General features: G+C 42.9%; 15 non-coding genes across 15 annotated transcripts; all 15 read left to right on the forward strand.

Annotated features, from left to right (window-relative positions):
• The first annotated feature begins 49 nt into the window (after positions 1-49).
• trnas-gcu (transfer RNA serine (anticodon GCU)) lies at positions 50-131 on the forward strand. Its single transcript has one exon. It is a non-coding gene; the product is annotated as a tRNA-Ser (tRNA).
• A 2,366-nt stretch (positions 132-2,497) lies between these two features.
• On the forward strand, positions 2,498-2,579 carry trnas-gcu (transfer RNA serine (anticodon GCU)). Its single transcript has one exon. It is a non-coding gene; the product is annotated as a tRNA-Ser (tRNA).
• A 1,455-nt stretch (positions 2,580-4,034) lies between these two features.
• trnas-gcu (transfer RNA serine (anticodon GCU)) lies at positions 4,035-4,116 on the forward strand. Its single transcript has one exon. It is a non-coding gene; the product is annotated as a tRNA-Ser (tRNA).
• A 2,372-nt stretch (positions 4,117-6,488) lies between these two features.
• On the forward strand, positions 6,489-6,570 carry trnas-gcu (transfer RNA serine (anticodon GCU)). The gene has a single exon. It is a non-coding gene; the product is annotated as a tRNA-Ser (tRNA).
• Positions 6,571-8,019: 1,449 nt separating this feature from the next.
• On the forward strand, positions 8,020-8,101 carry trnas-gcu (transfer RNA serine (anticodon GCU)). The gene has a single exon. It is a non-coding gene; the product is annotated as a tRNA-Ser (tRNA).
• Positions 8,102-9,556: 1,455 nt separating this feature from the next.
• On the forward strand, positions 9,557-9,638 carry trnas-gcu (transfer RNA serine (anticodon GCU)). Its single transcript has one exon. It is a non-coding gene; the product is annotated as a tRNA-Ser (tRNA).
• Positions 9,639-11,093: 1,455 nt separating this feature from the next.
• trnas-gcu (transfer RNA serine (anticodon GCU)) lies at positions 11,094-11,175 on the forward strand. Its single transcript has one exon. It is a non-coding gene; the product is annotated as a tRNA-Ser (tRNA).
• Positions 11,176-12,630: 1,455 nt separating this feature from the next.
• trnas-gcu (transfer RNA serine (anticodon GCU)) lies at positions 12,631-12,712 on the forward strand. The gene has a single exon. It is a non-coding gene; the product is annotated as a tRNA-Ser (tRNA).
• Positions 12,713-14,257: 1,545 nt separating this feature from the next.
• Positions 14,258-14,339, forward strand: trnas-gcu (transfer RNA serine (anticodon GCU)). The gene has a single exon. It is a non-coding gene; the product is annotated as a tRNA-Ser (tRNA).
• A 1,453-nt stretch (positions 14,340-15,792) lies between these two features.
• On the forward strand, positions 15,793-15,874 carry trnas-gcu (transfer RNA serine (anticodon GCU)). Its single transcript has one exon. It is a non-coding gene; the product is annotated as a tRNA-Ser (tRNA).
• A 2,372-nt stretch (positions 15,875-18,246) lies between these two features.
• On the forward strand, positions 18,247-18,328 carry trnas-gcu (transfer RNA serine (anticodon GCU)). The gene has a single exon. It is a non-coding gene; the product is annotated as a tRNA-Ser (tRNA).
• Positions 18,329-19,783: 1,455 nt separating this feature from the next.
• trnas-gcu (transfer RNA serine (anticodon GCU)) lies at positions 19,784-19,865 on the forward strand. Its single transcript has one exon. It is a non-coding gene; the product is annotated as a tRNA-Ser (tRNA).
• A 1,545-nt stretch (positions 19,866-21,410) lies between these two features.
• On the forward strand, positions 21,411-21,492 carry trnas-gcu (transfer RNA serine (anticodon GCU)). The gene has a single exon. It is a non-coding gene; the product is annotated as a tRNA-Ser (tRNA).
• A 1,455-nt stretch (positions 21,493-22,947) lies between these two features.
• On the forward strand, positions 22,948-23,029 carry trnas-gcu (transfer RNA serine (anticodon GCU)). Its single transcript has one exon. It is a non-coding gene; the product is annotated as a tRNA-Ser (tRNA).
• Positions 23,030-24,484: 1,455 nt separating this feature from the next.
• trnas-gcu (transfer RNA serine (anticodon GCU)) lies at positions 24,485-24,566 on the forward strand. The gene has a single exon. It is a non-coding gene; the product is annotated as a tRNA-Ser (tRNA).
• Positions 24,567-24,829: the final 263 nt, after the last annotated feature.

Raw genomic sequence — 24,829 nt, forward strand, 5'->3', positions numbered from 1 at the left:
TAGAACAGGAAAAATTTTAATTTGAGGAGATAAACTTACCTCTGAATAGGACGAGGTGGCCGAGTGGTCAAGGCGATGGACTGCTAATCCATTGTGCTCTGCACGCGTGGGTTCGAGTCCCATCCTCGTCGCAGCCAAGTTTACACAATATTGTTCTCTAATTGACTCCTTCAGCTTACTCTGCTGCATAAGATCATTATCTCAAATGCTGTATTCTTGTCTCGTGTACTGACAAAAACGCTTACTAAGACTATCAACCAGGTGATTTAACATTGTAACCTGTTCTGAATGTCTTACCAACTTGAAATGACAGATTAGAAACAGATTATTGTGGAAAATATGATCATTCAGTGAGTGTCTATGTATGGTGATAAGCCACCATGTGCTGTCAAGAAAAACCTCCTTCCTACTTGGCGGTGGCTCTATAACTCTCTGAAACATGCTGGAAGGAACACCATTTTTCTGTATAATATCAGTCCATGGCATAAAAACAAGGAAATCTATCATTTTTTAGAAGGGGACTTTGTCAAACTGAATTTCAAAACTTTCTCTACCAGACTTAAATCAAGAAATAACAAATTTTCTGGAGAATGTGGGCATCGATCCCACTACTTCTCGCATGCGAAGCGAGCGCTCTACCATTTGAGCTAATTCCCCATCTCCTGAGATCTCTGTAAATCACTCACTTGGCCAGTCTCCCCTTAGGGCCTGTGATGAGAGACTTCATTCATTTGTCTAGGCAATGTGATACATTTTAGGACAGAACATACATGCTGAGCAGGTTGTGAGGACTTGCCACAGAAACCACCCTTTCACAGGGGGATTAGCTCAAATGGTAGAGCGCTCGCTTTGCATGTGAGAGGTAGTGGGATCGATGCCCACATTCTCCACTATTGAACCCTCAATTGCTTCTTGTGAGTGACATCTATTTACTTCTACCTCAAGATGAAACTTCTCGGTATCAAACCTCTGCACACAGCTGTGCATAGTCTTGCTTTGGTTTCTTGAAAACCTTTCCAGATCCTCTTTAAGTTCCCCATCTACTGAGATCTCTATAAATCACTCACTTGGCCAGTCTCCCCGGAGGGCCTGTGATGAGAGACTTCATTCAATCTTTCCAGATCCTCTTTAAGTTCTAACTTAGTAGTGGGACGCGAGAGGTATTTCCACTCTCTGGCCCTTTGCATATCTTCACATTGCGTGTAACCCTAATGACTCACACTATAGTGAGGTGCTAAACACACCTTGACTCAAGAGGTCCCACACCCCACCAGTTTGTGGGGGGTTAAGCAACCTGCATGTTTAACACAACAACTCTGCGTATAGGTGAAGATCCTAGAGAGATTAATTACCTGAAACCTCCCACAAGTCTTTTGGATTTAAAGAAGCCTCTTGGACGACCAGTGTAGCATCTTCAAGAAAGAAAGAAAGAAGGGGACTTTGTCAAACTGAATTTCAAAACTTTCTCTACCAGACTTAAATCAAGATATAACAAATTTTATGGAGAATGTGGGCATCGATCCCACTACTTCTCGCATGCTAAGCGAGCGCTCTACCATTTGAGCTAATTCCCCATCTCCTGAGATCTCTGTAAATCACTCACTTGGCCAGTCTCCCCTTAGGGCCTGTGATGAGAGACTTCATTCATTTGTCTAGGCAATGTGATACATTTTAGGACAGAACATACATGCTGAGCAGGTTGTGAGGACTTGCCACAGAAACCACCCTTTCACAGGGGGATTAGCTCAAATGGTAGAGCGCTCGCTTTGCATGTGAGAGGTAGTGGGATCGATGCCCACATTCTCCACTATTGAACCCTCAATTGCTTCTTGTGAGTGACATCTATTTACTTCTACCTCAAGATGAAACTTCTCGGTATCAAACCTCTGCACACAGCTGTGCATAGTCTTGCTTTGGTTTCTTGAAAACCTGTCAAGTCTCTTTCCAGATCCTCTTCTAACTTAGTAGTGGGATGCGAGAGGTATTTCCACTCTCTGGCCCTTTGCATATCTTCACATTGCGTGTAACCCTAATGACTCACACTATAGTGAGGTGCTAAACACACCTTGACTCAAGAGGTCCCACACCCCACCAGTTTGTGGGGGGTTAAACAACCTGCATGTTTAACACAACAACTCTGCGTATAGGTGAAGATCCTAGAGAGATTAATTACCTGAAACCTCCCACAAGTCTTTTGGATTTAAAGAAGCCTCTTGGACGACCAGTGTAGCATCTTCAAGAAACACAAGCAAGGCCAGTTGCCTATGTGAGCAGGTACAAAACCAGAAAACATTAGTTAGAGTCTTGTAGTCCCCTAAATTGGTCTCCAGTAAAGAAATGATAACCAACTGTGGTCTGCACGCATGGGTTAGAAACCTTTTTTGTCAGCAATAGTTGTATCTTCTTCTGGGGTCCACAGCCCCTTGTCACCATTGTAACAACTCTCTTTAGAACAGGAAAAATTTCAATTTGAGGAGATAAACTTACCTCTGAATAGGACGAGGTGGCCGAGTGGTCAAGGCGATGGACTGCTAATCCATTGTGCTCTGCACGCGTGGGTTCAAGTCCCATCCTCGTCGCAGCCAAGTTTACACAACATTGTTCTCTGATTGACTCCTTCAGCTTACTCTGCTGCATAAGATCATTATCTCAAATGCTGTATTCTTGTCTCGTGTACTGACAAAAACGCTTACTAAGACTATCAACCAGGTGATTTAACATTGTAACCTGTTCTGAATGTCTTACCAACTTGAAATGACAGATTAGAAACAGATTATTGGGGAAAATATGATCATTCAGTGAGTGTCTAAGTATGGTGATAAGCCACCATGTGCTGTCAAGAAAAACCTCCTTCCTACTTGGCGGTGGCTCTATAACTCTCTGAACCATGCTGGAAGGAACACCATTTTTCTGTATAATATCAGTCCATGGCATAAAAACAAGGAAACCTATCATTTTTTAGAAGGGGACTTTGTCAAACTGAATTTCAAAACTTTCTCTACCAGACTTAAATCAAGAAATATCAAATTTTCTGGAGAATGTGGTCATCGATCCCACTACTTCTCGCATGCTAAGCGAGCGCTCTACCATTTGAGCTAATTCCCCATCTACTGAAATCTCTGTAAATCACTCACTTGGCCAGTCTCCCCTTAGGGCCTGTGATGAGAGACTTCATTCATTTGTCTAGGCAATGTGATACATTTTAGGACAGAACATACATGCTGAGCAGGTTGTGAGGTCTTGCCACAGAAACCACCCTTTCACAGGGGGATTAGCTCAAATGGTAGAGCGCTCGCTTTGCATGTGAGAGGTAGTGGGATCGATGCCCACATTCTCCACTATTGAACCCTCAATTGCTTCTTGTGAGTGACATCTATTTACTTCTACCTCAAGATGAAACTTCTCGGTATCAAACCTCTGCACACAGCTGTGCATAGTCTTGCTTTGGTTTCTTGAAAACCTGTCAAGTCTCTTTCCAGATCCGCTTTAAGTTCAAACTTAGTAGTGGGACGCGAGAGGTATTTCCACTCTCTGGCCCTTTGCATATCTTCACATTGCGTGTAACCCTAATGACTCACACTATAGTGAGGTGCTAAACACACCTTGACTCAAGAGGTCCCACACCCCACCAGTTTGTGGGGGGTTAAACAACCTGCATGTTTAACACAACAACTCTGCGTATAGGTGAAGATCCTAGAGAGATTAATTACCTGAAACCTCCCACAAGTCTTCTGGATTTAAAGAAGCCTCTTGGACGACCAGTGTAGCATCTTCAAGAAACACAAGCAAGGCCAGTTGCCTATGTGAGCAGGTACAAAACCAGAAAACATTAGTTAGAGTCCTGTAGTCCCCTAAATTGGTCTTCAGTAAAGAAATGATAACCAACTGTGGTCTGCACGCATGGGTTAGAAACCTTTTTTGTCAGCAATAGTTGTATCTTCTTCTGGGGTCCACAGCCACTTGTCACCATTGTAACAACTCTCTTTAGAACAGGAAAAATTTTAATTTGAGGAGATAAACTTACCTCTGAATAGGACGAGGTGGCCGAGTGGTCAAGGCGATGGACTGCTAATCCATTGTGCTCTGCACGCGTGGGTTCGAGTCCCATCCTCGTCGCAGCCAAGTTTACACAATATTGTTCTCTAATTGACTCCTTCAGCTTACTCTGCTGCATAAGATCATTATCTCAAATGCTGTATTCTTGTCTCGTGTACTGACAAAAACGCTTACTAAGACTATCAACCAGGTGATTTAACATTGTAACCTGTTCTGAATGTCTTACCAACTTGAAATGACAGATTAGAAACAGATTATTGTGGAAAATATGATCATTCAGTGAGTGTCTATGTATGGTGATAAGCCACCATGTGCTGTCAAGAAAAACCTCCTTCCTACTTGGCGGTGGCTCTATAACTCTCTGAACCATGCTGGAAGGAACACCATTTTTCTGTATAATATCAGTCCATGGCATAAAAACAAGGAAATCTATCATTTTTTAGAAGGGGACTTTGTCAAACTGAATTTCAAAACTTTCTCTACCAGACTTAAATCAAGAAATAACAAATTTTCTGGAGAATGTGGGCATCGATCCCACTACTTCTCGCATGCGAAGCGAGCGCTCTACCATTTGAGCTAATTCCCCATCTCCTGAGATCTCTGTAAATCACTCACTTGGCCAGTCTCCCCTTAGGGCCTGTGATGAGAGACTTCATTCATTTGTCTAGGCAATGTGATACATTTTAGGACAGAACATACATGCTGAGCAGGTTGTGAGGACTTGCCACAGAAACCACCCTTTCACAGGGGGATTAGCTCAAATGGTAGAGCGCTCGCTTTGCATGTGAGAGGTAGTGGGATCGATGCCCACATTCTCCACTATTGAACCCTCAATTGCTTCTTGTGAGTGACATCTATTTACTTCTACCTCGAGATGAAACTTCTCGGTATCAAACCTCTGCACACAGCTGTGCATAGTCTTGCTTTGGTTTCTTGAAAACCTTTCCAGATCCTCTTTAAGTTCCCCATCTACTGAGATCTCTATAAATCACTCACTTGGCCAGTCTCCCCGGAGGGCCTGTGATGAGAGACTTCATTCAATCTTTCCAGATCCTCTTTAAGTTCTAACTTAGTAGTGGGACGCGAGAGGTATTTCCACTCTCTGGCCCTTTGCATATCTTCACATTGCGTGTAACCCTAATGACTCACACTATAGTGAGGTGCTAAACACACCTTGACTCAAGAGGTCCCACACCCCACCAGTTTGTGGGGGGTTAAACAACCTGCATGTTTAACACAACAACTCTGCGTATAGGTGAAGATCCTAGAGAGATTAATTACCTGAAACCTCCCACAAGTCTATTGGATTTAAAGAAGCCTCTTGGACGACCAGTGTAGCATCTTCAAGAAAGAAAGAAAGAAGGGGACTTTGTCAAACTGAATTTCAAAACTTTCTCTACCAGACTTAAATCAAGATATAACAAATTTTATGGAGAATGTGGGCATCGATCCCACTACTTCTCGCATGCTAAGCGAGCGCTCTAGCATTTGAGCTAATTCCCCATCTACTGAAATCACTGTAAATCACTCACTTGGCCAGTCTCCCCTTAGGGCCTGTGATGAGAGACTTCATTCATTTGTCTAGGCAATGTGATACATTTTAGGACAGAACATACATGCTGAGCAGGTTGTGAGGTCTTGCCACAGAAACCACCCTTTCACAGGGGGATTAGCTCAAATGTTAGAGCGCTCGCTTTGCATGTGAGAGGTAGTGGGATCGATGCCCACATTCTCCACTATTGAACCCTCAATTGCTTCTTGTGAGTGACATCTATTTACTTTTACCTCAAGATGAAACTTCTCGGTATCAAACCTCTGCACACAGCTGTGCATAGTCTTGCTTTGGTTTCTTGAAAACCTGTCAAGTGTCTTTCCAGATCCTCTTTAAGTTCTAACTTAGTAGTTTGACGCGAGAGGTATTTCCACTCTCTGGCCCTTTGCATATCTTCACATTGCGTGTAACCCTAATGACTCACACTATAGTGAGGTGCTAAACACACCTTGACTCAAGAGGTCCCACACCCCACCAGTTTGTGGGGGGTTAAACAACCTGCATGTTTAACACAACAACTCTGCGTATAGGTGAAGATCCTAGAGAGATTAATTACCTGAAACCTCCCACAAGTCTTTTGGATTTAAAGAAGCCTCTTGGACGACCAGTGTAGCATCTTCAAGAAACACAAGCAAGGCCAGTTGCCTATGTGAGCAGGTACAAAACCAGAAAACATTAGTTAGAGTCCTGTAGTCCCCTAAATTGGTCTCCAGTAAAGAAATGATAACCAACTGTGGTCTGCACGCATGGGTTAGAAACCTTTTTTGTCAGCAATAGTTGTATCTTCCTCTGGGGTCCACAGCCACTTGTCACCATTGTAACAACTCTCTTTAGAACAGGAAAAATTTCAATTTGAGGAGATAAACTTACCTCTGAATAGGACGAGGTGGCCGAGTGGTCAAGGCGATGGACTGCTAATCCATTGTACTCTGCACGCGTGCGTTCGAGTCCCATCCTCGTCGCAGCCAAGTTTACACAATATTGTTCTCTAATTGACTCCTTCAGCTTACTCTGCTGCATAAGATCATTATCTCAAATGCTGTATTCTTGTCTCGTGTACTGACAAAAACGCTTACTAAGACTATCAACCAGGTGATTTAACATTGTAACCTGTTCTGAATGTCTTACCAACTTGAAATGACAGATTAGAAACAGATTATTGGGGAAAATATGATCATTCAGTGAGTGTCTAAGTATGGTGATAAGCCACCATGTGCTGTCAAGAAAAACCTCCTTCCTACTTGGCGGTGGCTCTATAACTCTCTGAACCATGCTGGAAGGAACACCATTTTTCTGTATAATATCAGTCCATGGCATAAAAACAAGGAAATCTATCATTTTTTAGAAGGGGACTTTGTCAAACTGAATTTCAAAACTTTCTCTACCAGACTTAAATCAAGATATAACAAATTTTCTGGAGAATGTGGGCATCGATCCCACTACTTCTCGCATGCTAAGCGAGCGCTCTACCATTTGAGCTAATTCCCCATCTCCTGAGATCTCTGTAAATCACTCACTTGGCCAGTCTCCCCTTAGGGCCTGTGATGAGAGACTTCATTCATTTGTCTAGGCAATGTGATACATTTTAGGACAGAACATACATGCTGAGCAGGTTGTGAGGACTTGCCACAGAAACCACCCTTTCACAGGGGGATTAGCTCAAATGGTAGAGCGCTCGCTTTGCATGTGAGAGGTAGTGGGATCGATGCCCACATTCTCCACTATTGAACCCTCAATTGCTTCTTGTGAGTGACATCTATTTACTTCTACCTCAAGATGAAACTTCTCGGTATCAAACCTCTGCACACAGCTGTGCATAGTCTTGCTTTGGTTTCTTGAAAACCTGTCAAGTCTCTTTCCAGATCCTCTTCTAACTTAGTAGTGGGATGCGAGAGGTATTTCCACTCTCTGGCCCTTTGCATATCTTCACATTGCGTGTAACCCTAATGACTCACACTATAGTGAGGTGCTAAACACACCTTGACTCAAGAGGTCCCACACCCCACCAGTTTGTGGGGGGTTAAACAACCTGCATGTTTAACACAACAACTCTGCGTATAGGTGAAGATCCTAGAGAGATTAATTACCTGAAACCTCCCACAAGTCTTTTGGATTTAAAGAAGCCTCTTGGACGACCAGTGTAGCATCTTCAAGAAACACAAGCAAGGCCAGTTGCCTATGTGAGCAGGTACAAAACCAGAAAACATTAGTTAGAGTCCTGTAGTCCCCTAAATTGGTCTCCAGTAAAGAAATGATAACCAACTGTGGTCTGCACGCATGGGTTAGAAACCTTTTTTGTCAGCAATAGTTGTATCTTCTTCTGGGGTCCACAGCCCCTTGTCACCATTGTAACAACTCTCTTTAGAACAGGAAAAATTTCAATTTGAGGAGATAAACTTACCTCTGAATAGGACGAGGTGGCCGAGTGCTCAAGGTGATGGACTGCTAATCCATTGTGCTCTACACGCGTGGGTTCGAGTCCCATCCTCGTCGCAGCCAAGTTTACACAATATTGTTCTCTGATTGACTCCTTCAGCTTACTCTGCTGCATAAGATCATTATCTCAAATGCTGTATTCTTGTCTCGTGTACTGACAAAAACGCTTACTAAGACTATCAACCAGGTGATTTAACATTGTAACCTGTTCTGAATGTCTTACCAACTTGAAATGACAGATTAGAAACAGATTATTGGGGAAAATATGATCATTCAGTGAGTGTCTAAGTATGGTGATAAGCCACCATGTGCTGTCAAGAAAAACCTCCTTCCTACTTGGCGGTGGCTCTATAACTCTCTGAACCATGCTGGAAGGAACACCATTTTTCTGTATAATATCAGTCCATGGCATAAAAACAAGGAAATCTATCATTTTTTAGAAGGGGACTTTGTCAAACTGAATTTCAAAACTTTCTCTACCAGACTTAAATCAAGAAATATCAAATTTTCTGGAGAATGTGGTCATCGATCCCACTACTTCTCGCATGCTAAGCGAGCGCTCTACCATTTGAGCTAATTCCCCATCTACTGAAATCTCTGTAAATCACTCACTTGGCCAGTCTCCCCTTAGGGCCTGTGATGAGAGACTTCATTCATTTGTCTAGGCAATGTGATACATTTTAGGACAGAACATACATGCTGAGCAGGTTGTGAGGTCTTGCCACAGAAACCACCCTTTCACAGGGGGATTAGCTCAAATGGTAGAGCGCTCGCTTTGCATGTGAGAGGTAGTGGGATCGATGCCCACATTCTCCACTATTGAACCCTCAATTGCTTCTTGTGAGTGACATCTATTTACTTCTACCTCAAGATGAAACTTCTCGGTATCAAACCTCTGCACACAGCTGTGCATAGTCTTGCTTTGGTTTCTTGAAAACCTGTCAAGTCTCTTTCCAGATCCGCTTTAAGTTCAAACTTAGTAGTGGGACGCGAGAGGTATTTCCACTCTCTGGCCCTTTGCATATCTTCACATTGCGTGTAACCCTAATGACTCACACTATAGTGAGGTGCTAAACACACCTTGACTCAAGAGGTCCCACACCCCACCAGTTTGTGGGGGGTTAAACAACCTGCATGTTTAACACAACAACTCTGCGTATAGGTGAAGATCCTAGAGAGATTAATTACCTGAAACCTCCAACAAGTCTTCTGGATTTAAAGAAGCCTCTTGGACGACCAGTGTAGCATCTTCAAGAAACACAAGCAAGGCCAGTTGCCTATGTGAGCAGGTACAAAACCAGAAAACATTAGTTAGAGTCCTGTAGTCCCCTAAATTGGTCTTCAGTAAAGAAATGATAACCAACTGTGGTCTGCACGCATGGGTTAGAAACCTTTTTTGTCAGCAATAGTTGTATCTTCTTCTGGGGTCCACAGCCACTTGTCACCATTGTAACAACTCTCTTTAGAACAGGAAAAATTTTAATTTGAGGAGATAAACTTACCTCTGAATAGGACGAGGTGGCCGAGTGGTCAAGGCGATGGACTGCTAATCCATTGTGCTCTGCACGCGTGGGTTCGAGTCCCATCCTCGTCGCAGCCAAGTTTACACAATATTGTTCTCTAATTGACTCCTTCAGCTTACTCTGCTGCATAAGATCATTATCTCAAATGCTGTATTCTTGTCTCGTGTACTGACAAAAACGCTTACTAAGACTATCAACCAGGTGATTTAACATTGTAACCTGTTCTGAATGTCTTACCAACTTGAAATGACAGATTAGAAACAGATTATTGGGGAAAATATGATCATTCAGTGAGTGTCTAAGTATGGTGATAAGCCACCATGTGCTGTCAAGAAAAACCTCCTTCCTACTTGGCGGTGGCTCTATAACTCTCTGAACCATGCTGGAAGGAACACCATTTTTCTGTATAATATCAGTCCATGGCATAAAAACAAGGAAATCTATCATTTTTTAGAAGGGGACTTTGTCAAACTGAATTTCAAAACTTTCTCTACCAGACTTAAATCAAGATATAACTAATTTTCTGGAGAATGTGGGCATCGACCCCACTACTTCTCGCATGCTAAGCGAGCGCTCTAGCATTTGAGCTAAATCCCCATCTACTGAGATCTCTGTAAATCACTCACTTGGCCAGTCTCCCCTTAGGGCCTGTGATGAGAGACTTCATTCATTTGTCTAGGCAATGTGATACATTTTAGGACAGAACATACATGCTGAGCAGGTTGTGAGGTCTTGCCACAGAAACCACCCTTTCACGGGGGGATTAGCTCAAATGGTAGAGCGCTCGCTTTGCATGTGAGAGGTAGTGGGATCGATGCCCACATTCTCCACTATTGAACCCTCAATTGCTTCTTGTGAGTGACATCTATTTACTTCTACCTCAAGATGAAACTTCTCGGTATCAAACCTCTGCACACAGCTGTGCATAGTCTTGCTTTGGTTTCTTGAAAACCTGTCAAGTGTCTTTCCAGATCCTCTTTAAGTTCAAACTTAGTATTGGGACGCGAGAGGTATTTCCACTCTCTGGCCCTTTGCATATCTTCACATTGCGTGTAACCCTAATGACTCACACTATAGTGAGGTGCTAAACACACCTTGACTCAAGAGGTCCCACACCCCACCAGTTTGTGGGGGGTTAAACAACCTGCATGTTTAACACAACAACTCTGCGTATAGGTGAAGATCCTAGAGAGATTAATTACCTGAAACCTCCCACAAGTCTTTTGGATTTAAAGAAGCCTCTTGGACGACCAGTGTAGCATCTTCAAGAAACACAAGCAAGGCCAGTTGCCTATGTGAGCAGGTACAAAACCAGAAAACATTAGTTAGAGTCCCGTAGTCCCCTAAATTGGTCTCCAGTAAAGAAATGATAACCAACTGTGGTCTGCACGCATGGGTTAGAAACCTTTTTTGTCAGCAATAGTTTTATCTTCTTCTGGGGTCCACAGCCCCTTGTCACCATTGTAACAACTCTCTTTAGAACAGGAAAAATTTCAATTTGAGGAGATAAACTTACCTCTGAATAGGACGTGGTGGCCGAGTGGTCAAGGCGATGGACTGCTAATCCATTGTGCTCTGCACGCGTGGGTTCGAGTCCCATCCTCGTCGCAGCCAAGTTTACACAATATTGTTCTCTAATTGACTCCTTCAGCTTACTCTGCTGCATAAGATCATTATCTCAAATGCTGTATTCTTGTCTCGTGTACTGACAAAAACGCTTACTAAGACTATCAACCAGGTGATTTAACATTGTAACCTGTTCTGAATGTCTTACCAACTTGAAATGACAGATTAGAAACAGATTATTGGGGAAAATATGATCATTCAGTGAGTGTCTAAGTATGGTGATAAGCCACCATGTGCTGTCAAGAAAAACCTCCTTCCTACTTGGCGGTGGCTCTATAACTCTCTGAACCATGCTGGAAGGAACACCATTTTTCTGTATAATATCAGTCCATGGCATAAAAACAAGGAAATCTATCATTTTTTAGAAGGGGACTTTGTCAAACTGAATTTCAAAACTTTCTCTACCAGACTTAAATCAAGAAATAACAAATTTTCTGGAGAATGTGGGCATCGATCCCACTACTTCTCGCATGCTAAGCGAGCACTCTACCATTTGAGCTAATTCCCCATCTACTGAGATCTCTGTAAATCACTCACTTGGCCAGTCTCCCCTTAGGGCCTGTGATGAGAGACTTCATTCATTTGTCTAGGCAATGTGATACATTTTAGGACAGAACATACATGCTGAGCAGGTTGTGAGGGCTTGCCACAGAAACCACCCTTTCACAGGGGGATTAGCTCAAATGGTAGAGCGCTCGCTTTGCATGTGAGAGGTAGTGGGGTCGATGCCCACATTCTCCACTATTGAACCCTCAATTGCTTCTTGTGAGTGACATCTATTTACTTCTACCTCAAGATGAAACTTCTCGGTATCAAACCTCTGCACACAGCTGTGCATAGTCTTGCTTTGGTTTCTTGAAAACCTGTCAAGTGTCTTTCCAGATCCTCTTTAAGTTCAAACTTAGTATTGGGACGCGAGAGGTATTTCCACTCTCTGGCCCTTTGCATATCTTCACATTGCGTGTAACCCTATTGACTCACACTATAGTGAGGTGCTAAACACACCTTGACTCAAGAGGTCCCACACCCCACCAGTTTGTGGGGGGTTAAACAACCTGCATGTTTAACACAACAACTCTGCGTATAGGTGAAGATCCTAGAGAGATTAATTACCTGAAACCTCCCACAAGTCTTTTGGATTTAAAGAAGCCTCTTGGACGACCAGTGTAGCATCTTCAAGAAACACAAGCAAGGCCAGTTGCCTATGTGAGCAGGTACAAAACCAGAAAACATTAGTTAGAGTCCTGTAGTCCCCTAAATTGGTCTCCAGTAAAGAAATGATAACCAACTGTGGTCTGCACGCATGGGTTAGAAACCTTTTTTGTCAGCAATAGTTTTATCTTCTTCTGGGGTCCACAGCCCCTTGTCACCATTGTAACAACTCTCTTTAGAACAGGAAAAATTTCAATTTGAGGAGATAAACTTACCTCTGAATAGGACGAGGTGGCCGAGTGGTCAAGGCGATGGACTGCTAATCCATTGTGCTCTGCACGCGTGGGTTCGAATCCCATCCTCGTCGCAGCCAAGTTTACACAATATTGTTCTCTAATTGACTCCTTCAGCTTACTCTGCTGCATAAGATCATTATCTCAAATGCTGTATTCTTGTCTCGTGTACTGACAAAAACGCTTACTAAGACTATCAACCAGGTGATTTAACATTGTAACCTGTTCTGAATGTCTTACCAACTTGAAATGACAGATTAGAAACAGATTATTGGGGAAAATATGATCATTCAGTGAGTGTCTAAGTATGGTGATAAGCCACCATGTGCTGTCAAGAAAAACCTCCTTCCTACTTGGCGGTGGCTCTATAACTCTCTGAACCATGCTGGAAGGAACACCATTTTTCTGTATAATATAAGTCCATGGCATAAAAACAAGGAAATCTATCATTTTTTAGAAGGGGACTTTGTCAAACTGAATTTCAAAACTTTCTCTACCAGACTTAAATCAAAATATAACAAATTTTCTGGAGAATGTGGGCATCGATCCCACTACTTCTCGCATGCTAAGCGAGCGCTCTACCATTTGAGCTAAATCCCAATCTACTGAGATATCTGTAAATCACTCACTTGGCCAGTCTCCCCTTAGGGCCTGTGATGAGAGACTTCATTCATTTGTCTAGGCAATGTGATACATTTTAGGACAGAACATACATGCTGAGCAGGTTGTGAGGACTTGCCACAGAAACCACCCTTTCACAGGGGGATTAGCTCAAATGGTAGAGCGCTCGCTTTGCATGTGAGAGGTAGTGGGATCGATGCCCACTTTCTCCACTATTGAACCCTCAATTGCTTCTTGTGAGTGACATCTATTTACTTCTACCTCAAGATGAAACTTCTCGGTATCAAACCTCTGCACACAGCTGTGCATAGTCTTGCTTTGGTTTCTTGAAAACCTTTCCAGATCCTCTTTAAGTTCCCCATCTACTGAGATCTCTATAAATCACTCACTTGGCCAGTCTCCCCGGAGGGCCTGTGATGAGAGACTTCATTCAATCTTTCCAGATCCTCTTTAAGTTCTAACTTAGTAGTGGGACGCGAGAGGTATTTCCACTCTCTGGCCCTTTGCATATCTTCACATTGCGTGTAACCCTAATGACTCACACTATAGTGAGGTGCTAAACACACCTTGACTCAAGAGGTCCCACACCCCACCAGTTTGTGGGGGGTTAAACAACCTGCATGTTTAACACAACAACTCTGCGTATAGGTGAAGATCCTAGAGAGATTAATTACCTGAAACCTCCCACAAGTCTTTTGGATTTAAAGAAGCCTCTTGGACGACCAGTGTAGCATCTTCAAGAAACACAAGCAAGGCCAGTTGCCTATGTGAGCAGGTACAAAACCAGAAAACATTAGTTAGAGTCCTGTAGTCCCCTAAATTGGTCTCCAGTAAAGAAATGATAACCAACTGTGGTCTGCACGCATGGGTTAGAAACCTTTTTTGTCAGCAATAGTTTTATCTTCTTCTGGGGTCCACAGCCCCTTGTCACCATTGTAACAACTCTCTTTAGAACAGGAAAAATTTCAATTTGAGGAGATAAACTTACCTCTGATTAGGACGAGGTGGCCGAGTGGTCAAGGCGATGGACTGCTAATCCATTGTGCTCTGCACGCGTGGGTTCGAATCCCATCCTCGTCGCAGCCAAGTTTACACAATAATGTTCTCTAATTGACTCCTTCAGCGTACTCTGCTGCATAAGATCATTATCTCAAATGCTGTATTCTTGTCTCGTGTACTGACAAAAACGCTTACTAAGACTATCAACCAGGTGATTTAACATTGTAACCTGTTCTGAATGTCTTACCAACTTGAAATGACAGATTAGAAACAGATTATTGGGGAAAATATGATCATTCAGTGAGTGTCTAAGTATGGTGATAAGCCACCATGTGCTGTCAAGAAAAACCTCCTTCCTACTTGGCGGTGGCTCTATAACTCTCTGAACCATGCTGGAAGGAACACCATTTTTCTGTATAATATCAGTCCATGGCATAAAAACAAGGAAATCTATCATTTTTTAGAAGGGGACTTTGTCAAACTGAATTTCAAAACTTTCTCTACCAGACTTAAATCAAGAAATAACAAATTTTCTGGAGATATGGGCATCGATCCCACTACTTCTCGCATGCTAAGCGAGCGCTCTACCATTTGAGCTAATTCCCCATCTACTGAGATCTCTGTAAATCACTCACTTGGCCAGTCTCCCCTTAGGGCCTGTGATGAGAGACTTCATTCATTTGTCTAGGCAATGTGATACATTTTAGGACAGAACATACATGCTGAGCAGGTTGTGAGGACTTGCCACAGAAACCACCCTTTCACAGGGGGATTAGCTCAAATGGTAGAGCGCTCGCTTTGCATGTGAGAGGTAGTGGGATCGATGCCCACATTCTCCACTATTGAACCCTCAATTGCTTCTTGTGAGTGACATCTATTTACTTCTACCTCAAGATGAAACTTCTCGGTATCAAACCTCTGCACACAGCTGTGCATAGTCTTGCTTTGGTTTCTTGAAAACCTGTCAAGTCTCTTTCCAGATCCTCTTTAAGTTCTAACTTAGTAGTGGGACGCGAGAGGTATTTCCACTCTCTGGCCCTTTGCATATCTTCACATTGCGTGTAACCCTAATGACTCACACTATAGTGAGGTGCTAAACACACCTTGACTCAAGAGGTCCCACACCCCACCAGTTTGTGGGGGGTTAAACAACCTGCATGTTTAACACAACAACTCTGCGTATAGGTGAAGATCCTAGAGAGATTAATTACCTGAAACCTCCCACAAGTCTTTTGGATTTAAAGAAGCCTCTTGGACGACCAGTGTAGCATCTTCAAGAAACACAAGCAAGGCCAGTTGCCTATGTGAGCAGGTACAAAACCAGAAAACATTAGTTAGAGTCCTGTAGTCCCCTAAATTGGTCTCCAGTAAAGAAATGATAACCAACTGTGGTCTGCACGCATGGGTTAGAAACCTTTTTTGTCAGCAATAGTTGTATCTTCCTCTGGGGTCCACAGCCACTTGTCACCATTGTAACAACTCTCTTTAGAACAGGAAAATTTCAATTTGAGGAGATAAACTTACCTCTGAATAGGACGAGGTGGCCGAGTGGTCAAGGCGATGGACTGCTAATCCATTGTACTCTGCACGCGTGCGTTCGAGTCCCATCCTCGTCGCAGCCAAGTTTACACAATATTGTTCTCTAATTGACTCCTTCAGCTTACTCTGCTGCATAAGATCATTATCTCAAATGCTGTATTCTTGTCTCGTGTACTGACAAAAACGCTTACTAAGACTATCAACCAGGTGATTTAACATTGTAACCTGTTCTGAATGTCTTACCAACTTGAAATGACAGATTAGAAACAGATTATTGTGGAAAATATGATCATTCAGTGAGTGTCTAAGTATGGTGATAAGCCACCATGTGCTGTCAAGAAAAACCTCCTTCCTACTTGGCGGTGGCTCTATAACTCTCTGAACCATGCTGGAAGGAACACCATTTTTCTGTATAATATCAGTCCATGGCATAAAAACAAGGAAATCTATCATTTTTTAGAAGGGGACTTTGTCAAACTGAATTTCAAAACTTTCTCTACCAGACTTAAATCAAGAAATAACAAATTTTCTGGAGAATGTGGGCATCGATCCCACTACTTCTCGCATGCTAAGCGAGCGCTCTACCATTTGAGCTAATTCCCCATCTCCTGAGATCTCTGTAAATCACTCACTTGGCCAGTCTCCCCTTAGGGCCTGTGATGAGAGACTTCATTCATTTGTCTAGGCAATGTGATACATTTTAGGACAGAACATACATGCTGAGCAGGTTGTGAGGACTTGCCACAGAAACCACCCTTTCACAGGGGGATTAGCTCAAATGGTAGAGCGCTCGCTTTGCATGTGAGAGGTAGTGGGATCGATGCCCACATTCTCCACTATTGAACCCTCAATTGCTTCTTGTGAGTGACATCTATTTACTTCTACCTCAAGATGAAACTTCTCGGTATCAAACCTCTGCACACAGCTGTGCATAGTCTTGCTTTGGTTTCTTGAAAACCTTTCCAGATCCTCTTTAAGTTCCCCATCTACTGAGATCTCTATAAATCACTCACTTGGCCAGTCTCCCCGGAGGGCCTGTGATGAGAGACTTCATTCAATCTTTCCAGATCCTCTTTAAGTTCTAACTTAGTAGTGGGACGCGAGAGGTATTTCCACTCTCTGGCCCTTTGCATATCTTCACATTGCGTGTAACCCTAATGACTCACACTATAGTGAGGTGCTAAACACACCTTGACTCAAGAGGTCCCACACCCCACCAGTTTGTGGGGGGTTAAACAACCTGCATGTTTAACACAACAACTCTGCGTATAGGTGAAGATCCTAGAGAGATTAATTACCTGAAACCTCCCACAAGTCTTTTGGATTTAAAGAAGCCTCTTGGACGACCAGTGTAGCATCTTCAAGAAAGAAAGAAAGAAGGGGACTTTGTCAAACTGAATTTCAAAACTTTCTCTACCAGACTTAAATCAAGATATAACAAATTTTATGGAGAATGTGGGCATCGATCCCACTACTTCTCGCATGCTAAGCGAGCGCTCTAGCATTTGAGCTAATTCCCCATCTACTGAAATCACTGTAAATCACTCACTTGGCCAGTCTCCCCTTAGGGCCTGTGATGAGAGACTTCATTCATTTGTCTAGGCAATGTGATACATTTTAGGACAGAACATACATGCTGAGCAGGTTGTGAGGTCTTGCCACAGAAACCACCCTTTCACAGGGGGATTAGCTCAAATGTTAGAGCGCTCGCTTTGCATGTGAGAGGTAGTGGGATCGATGCCCACATTCTCCACTATTGAACCCTCAATTGCTTCTTGTGAGTGACATCTATTTACTTCTACCTCAAGATGAAACTTCTCGGTATCAAACCTCTGCACACAGCTGTGCATAGTCTTGCTTTGGTTTCTTGAAAACCTGTCAAGTGTCTTTCCAGATCCTCTTTAAGTTCTAACTTAGTAGTTTGACGCGAGAGGTATTTCCACTCTCTGGCCCTTTGCATATCTTCACATTGCTTGTAACCCTAATGACTCACACTATAGTGAGGTGCTAAACACACCTTGACTCAAGAGGTCCCACACCCCACCAGTTTGTGGGGGGTTAAACAACCTGCATGTTTAACACAACAACTCTGCGTATAGGTGAAGATCCTAGAGAGATTAATTACCTGAAACCTCCCACAAGTCTTTTGGATTTAAAGAAGCCTCTTGGACGACCAGTGTAGCATCTTCAAGAAACACAAGCAAGGCCAGTTGCCTATGTGAGCAGGTACAAAACCAGAAAACATTAGTTAGAGTCCTGTAGTCCCCTAAATTGGTCTCCAGTAAAGAAATGATAACCAACTGTGGTCTGCACGCATGGGTTAGAAACCTTTTTTGTCAGCAATAGTTGTATCTTCTTCTGGGGTCCACAGCCCCTTGTCACCATTGTAACAACTCTCTTTAGAACAGGAAAAATTTCAATTTGAGGAGATAAACTTACCTCTGAATAGGACGAGGTGGCCGAGTGGTCAAGGTGATGGACTGCTAATCCATTGTGCTCTGCACGCGTGGGTTCGAGTCCCATCCTCGTCGCAGCCAAGTTTACACAATATTGTTCTCTGATTGACTCCTTCAGCTTACTCTGCTGGATAAGATCATTATCTCAAATGCTGTATTCTTGTCTCGTGTACTGACAAAAATGCTTACTAAGACTATCAACCAGGTGATTTAACATTGTAACCTGTTCTGAATGTCTTACCAACTTGAAATGACAGATTAGAAACAGATTATTGGGGAAAATATGATCATTCAGTGAGTGTCTAAGTATGGTGATAAGCCACCATGTGCTGTCAAGAAAAACCTCCTTCCTACTTGGCGGTGGCTCTATAACTCTCTGAACCATGCTGGAAGGAACACCATTTTTCTGTATAATATCAGTCCATGGCATAAAAACAAGGAAATCTATCATTTTTTAGAAGGGGACTTTGTCAAACTGAATTTCAAAACTTTCTCTACCAGACTTAAATCAAGAAATAACAAATTTTCTGGAGAATGTGGGCATCGATCCCACTACTTCTCGCATGCTAAGCGAGCACTCTACCATTTGAGCTAATTCCCCATCTACTGAGATCTCTGTAAATCACTCACTTGGCCAGTCTCCCCTTAGGGCCTGTGATGAGAGACTTCATTCATTTGTCTAGGCAATGTGATACATTTTAGGACAGAACATACATGCTGAGCAGGTTGTGAGGGCTTGCCACAGAAACCACCCTTTCACAGGGGGATTAGCTCAAATGGTAGAGCGCTCGCTTTGCATGTGAGAGGTAGTGGGGTCGATGCCCACATTCTCCACTATTGAACCCTCAATTGCTTCTTGTGAGTGACATCTATTTACTTCTACCTCAAGATGAAACTTCTCGGTATCAAACCTCTGCACACAGCTGTGCATAGTCTTGCTTTGGTTTCTTGAAAACCTGTCAAGTGTCTTTCCAGATCCTCTTTAAGTTCAAACTTAGTATTGGGACGCGAGAGGTATTTCCACTCTCTGGCCCTTTGCATATCTTCACATTGCGTGTAACCCTATTGACTCACACTATAGTGAGGTGCTAAACACACCTTGACTCAAGAGGTCCCACACCCCACCAGTTTGTGGGGGGTTAAACAACCTGCATGTTTAACACAACAACTCTGCGTATAGGTGAAGATCCTAGAGAGATTAATTACCTGAAACCTCCCACAAGTCTTTTGGATTTAAAGAAGCCTCTTGGACGACCAGTGTAGCATCTTCAAGAAACACAAGCAAGGCCAGTTGCCTATGTGAGCAGGTACAAAACCAGAAAACATTAGTTAGAGTCCTGTAGTCCCCTAAATTGGTCTCCAGTAAAGAAATGATAACCAACTGTGGTCTGCACGCATTGGTTAGAAACCTTTTTTGTCAGCAATAGTTTTATCTTCTTCTGGGGTCCACAGCCCCTTGTCACCATTGTAACAACTCTCTTTAGAACAGGAAAAATTTCAATTTGAGGAGATAAACTTACCTCTGAATAGGACGAGGTGGCCGAGTGGTCAAGGCGATGGACTGCTAATCCATTGTGCTCTGCACGCGTGGGTTCGAATCCCATCCTCGTCGCAGCCAAGTTTACACAATATTGTTCTCTAATTGACTCCTTCAGCTTACTCTGCTGCATAAGATCATTATCTCAAATGCTGTATTCTTGTCTCGTGTACTGACAAAAACGCTTACTAAGACTATCAACCAGGTGATTTAACATTGTAACCTGTTCTGAATGTCTTACCAACTTGAAATGACAGATTAGAAACAGATTATTGGGGAAAATATGATCATTCAGTGAGTGTCTAAGTATGGTGATAAGCCACCATGTGCTGTCAAGAAAAACCTCCTTCCTACTTGGCGGTGGCTCTATAACTCTCTGAACCATGCTGGAAGGAACACCATTTTTCTGTATAATATAAGTCCATGGCATAAAAACAAGGAAATCTATCATTTTTTAGAAGGGGACTTTGTCAAACTGAATTTCAAAACTTTCTCTACCAGACTTAAATCAAGATATAACAAATTTTCTGGAGAATGTGGGCATCGATCCCACTACTTCTCGCATGCTAAGCGAGCGCTCTACCATTTGAGCTAAATCCCAATCTACTGAGATATCTGTAAATCACTCACTTGGCCAGTCTCCCCTTAGGGCCTGTGATGAGAGACTTCATTCATTTGTCTAGGCAATGTGATACATTTTAGGACAGAACATACATGCTGAGCAGGTTGTGAGGACTTGCCACAGAAACCACCCTTTCACAGGGGGATTAGCTCAAATGGTAGAGCGCTCGCTTTGCATGTGAGAGGTAGTGGGATCGATGCCCACTTTCTCCACTATTGAACCCTCAATTGCTTCTTGTGAGTGACATCTATTTACTTCTACCTCAAGATGAAACTTCTCGGTATCAAACTTCTGCACACAGCTGTGCATAGTCTTGCTTTGGTTTCTTGAAAACCTTTCCAGATCCTCTTTAAGTTCCCCATCTACTGAGATCTCTATAAATCACTCACTTGGCCAGTCTCCCCGGAGGGCCTGTGATGAGAGACTTCATTCAATCTTTCCAGATCCTCTTTAAGTTCTAACTTAGTAGTGGGACGCGAGAGGTATTTCCACTCTCTGGCCCTTTGCATATCTTCACATTGCGTGTAACCCTAATGACTCACACTATAGTGAGGTGCTAAACACACCTTGACTCAAGAGGTCCCACACCCCACCAGTTTGTGGGGGGTTAAACAACCTGCATGTTTAACACAACAACTCTGCGTATAGGTGAAGATCCTAGAGAGATTAATTACCTGAAACCTCCCACAAGTCTTTTGGATTTAAAGAAGCCTCTTGGACGACCAGTGTAGCATCTTCAAGAAACACAAGCAAGGCCAGTTGCCTATGTGAGCAGGTACAAAACCAGAAAACATTAGTTAGAGTCCTGTAGTCCCCTAAATTGGTCTCCAGTAAAGAAATGATAACCAACTGTGGTCTGCACGCATGGGTTAGAAACCTTTTTTGTCAGCAATAGTTTTATCTTCTTCTGGGGTCCACAGCCCCTTGTCACCATTGTAACAACTCTCTTTAGAACAGGAAAAATTTCAATTTGAGGAGATAAACTTACCTCTGAATAGGACGAGGTGGCCGAGTGGTCAAGGCGATGGACTGCTAATCCGTTGTGCTCTGCACGCGTGGGTTCGAATCCCATCCTCGTCGCACCCAAGTTTACACAATATTGTTCTCTAATTGACTCCTTCAGCGTACTCTGCTGCATAAGATCATTATCTCAAATGCTGTATTCTTGTCTTGTGTACTGACAAAAACGCTTACTAAGACTATCAACCAGGTGATTTAACATTGTAACCTGTTCTGAATGTCTTACCAACTTGAAATGACAGATTAGAAACAGATTATTGTGGAAAATATGATCATTCAGTGAGTGTCTAAGTATGGTGATAAGCCACCATGTGCTGTCAAGAAAAACCTCCTTCCTACTTGGCGGTGGCTCTATAACTCTCTGAACCATGCTGGAAGGAACACCATTTTTCTGTATAATATCAGTCCATGGCATAAAAACAAGGAAATCTATCATTTTTTAGAAGGGGACTTTGTCAAACTGAATTTCAAAACTTTCTCTACCAGACTTAAATCAAGAAATAACAAATTTTCTGGAGAATGTGGGCATCGATCCCACTACTTCTCGCATGCTAAGCGAGCGCTCTACCATTTGAGCTAATTCCCCATCTCCTGAGATCTCTGTAAATCACTCACTTGGCCAGTCTCCCCTTAGTGCCTGTGATGAGAGACTTCATTCATTTGTCTAGGCAATGTGATACATTTTAGGACAGAACATACATGCTGAGCAGGTTGTGAGGACTTGCCACAGAAACCACCCTTTCACAGGGGGATTAGCTCAAATGGTAGAGCGCTCGCTTTGCATGTGAGAGGTAGTGGGATCGATGCCCACATTCTCCACTATTGAACCCTCAATTGCTTCTTGTGAGTGACATCTATTTACTTCTACCTCAAGATGAAACTTCTCGGTATCAAACCTCTGCACACAGCTGTGCATAGTCTTGCTTTGGTTTCTTGAAAACCTGTCAAGTCTCTTTCCAGATCCTCTTTAAGTTCTAACTTAGTAGTGGGACGCGAGAGGTATTTCCACTCTCTGGCCCTTTGCATATCTTCACATTGCGTGTAACCCTAATGACTCACACTATAGTGAGGTGCTAAACACACCTTGACTCAAGAGGTCCCACACCCCACCAGTTTGTGGGGGGTTAAACAACCTGCATGTTTAACACAACAACTCTGCGTATAGGTGAAGATCCTAGAGAGATTAATTACCTGAAACCTCCCACAAGTCTTTTGGATTTAAAGAAGCCTCTTGGACGACCAGTGTAGCATCTTCAAGAAACACAAGCAAGGCCAGTTGCCTATGTGAGCAGGTACAAAACCAGAAAACATTAGTTAGAGTCCTGTAGTCCCCTAAATTGGTCTCCAGTAAAGAAATGATAACCAACTGTGGTCTGCACGCATGGGTTAGAAACCTTTTTTGTCAGCAATAGTTTTATCTTCTTCTGGGGTCCACAGCGCCTTGTCACCATTGTAACAACTCTCTTTAGAACAGGAAAAATTTCAATTTGAGGAGATAAACTTACCTCTGAATAGGACGAGGTGGCCGAGTGGTCAAGGCGATGGACTGCTAATCCGTTGTGCTCTGCACGCGTGGGTTCGAATCCCATCCTCGTCGCACCCAAGTTTACACAATATTGTTCTCTAATTGACTCCTTCAGCGTACTCTGCTGCATAAGATCATTATCTCAAATGCTGTATTCTTGTCTCGTGTACTGACAAAAACGCTTACTAAGACTATCAACCAGGTGATTTAACATTGTAACCTGTTCTGAATGTCTTACCAACTTGAAATGACAGATTAGAAACAGATTATTGTGGAAAATATGATCATTCAGTGAGTGTCTAAGTATGGTGATAAGCCACCATGTGCTGTCAAGAAAAACCTCCTTCCTACTTGGCGGTGGCTCTATAACTCTCTGAACCATGCTGGAAGGAACACCATTTTTCTGTATAATATCAGTCCATGGCATAAAAACAAGGAAATCTATCATTTTTTAGAAGGGGACTTTGTCAAACTGAATTTCAAAACTTTCTCTACCAGACTTAAATCAAGAAATAACAAATTTTCTGGAGAATGTGGGCATCGATCCCACTACTTCTCGCATGCTAAGCGAGCGCTCTACCATTTGAGCTAATTCCCCATCTCCTGAGATCTCTGTAAATCACTCACTTGGCCAGTCTCCCCTTAGGGCCTGTGATGAGAGACTTCATTCATTTGTCTAGGCAATGTGATACATTTTAGGACAGAACATACATGCTGAGCAGGTTGTGAGGACTTGCCACAGAAACCACCCTTTCACAGGGGGATTAGCTCAAATGGTAGAGCGCTCGCTTTGCATGTGAGAGGTAGTGGGATCGATGCCCACATTCTCCACTATTGAACCCTCAATTGCTTCTTGTGAGTGACATCTATTTACTTCTACCTCAACATGAAACATCTCGGTATCAAACCTCTGCACACAGCTGTGCATAGTCTTGCTTTGGTTTCTTGAAAACCTGTCAAGTCTCTTTCCAGATCCTCTTTAAGTTCTAACTTAGTAGTGGGACGCGAGAGGTATTTCCACTCTCTGGCCCTTTGCATATCTTCACATTGCGTGTAACCCTAATGACTCACACTATAGTGAGGTGCTAAACACACCTTGACTCAAGAGGTCCCACACCCCACCAGTTTGTGGGGGGTTAAACAACCTGCATGTTTAACACAACAACTCTGCGTATAGGTGAAGATCCTAGAGAGATTAATTACCTGAAACCTCCCACAAGTCTTTTGGATTTAAAGAAGCCTCTTGGACGACCAGTGTAGCATCTTCAAGAAACACAAGCAAGGCCAGTTGCCTATGTGAGCAGGTACAAAACCAGAAAACATTAGTTAGAGTCCTGTAGTCCCCTAAATTGGTCTCCAGTAAAGAAATGATAACCAACTGTGGTCTGCACGCATGGGTTAGAAACCTTTTTTGTCAGCAATAGTTTTATCTTCTTCTGGGGTCCACAGCCCCTTGTCACCATTGTAACAACTCTCTTTAGAACAGGAAAAATTTCAATTTGAGGAGATAAACTTACCTCTGAATAGGACGAGGTGGCCGAGTGGTCAAGGCGATGGACTGCTAATCCGTTGTGCTCTGCACGCGTGGGTTCGAATCCCATCCTCGTCGCACCCAAGTTTACACAATATTGTTCTCTAATTGACTCCTTCAGCGTACTCTGCTGCATAAGATCATTATCTCAAATGCTGTATTCTTGTCTCGTGTACTGACAAAAACGCTTACTAAGACTATCAACCAGGTGATTTAACATTGTAACCTGTTCTGAATGTCTTACCAACTTGAAATGACAGATTAGAAACAGATTATTGTGGAAAATATGATCATTCAGTGAGTGTCTAAGTATGGTGATAAGCCACCATGTGCTGTCAAGA

This window comes from Limanda limanda, chromosome 17, assembly GCF_963576545.1.
Source record: "Limanda limanda chromosome 17, fLimLim1.1, whole genome shotgun sequence".
Lineage (NCBI taxonomy): Eukaryota > Metazoa > Chordata > Actinopteri > Pleuronectiformes > Pleuronectidae > Limanda > Limanda limanda.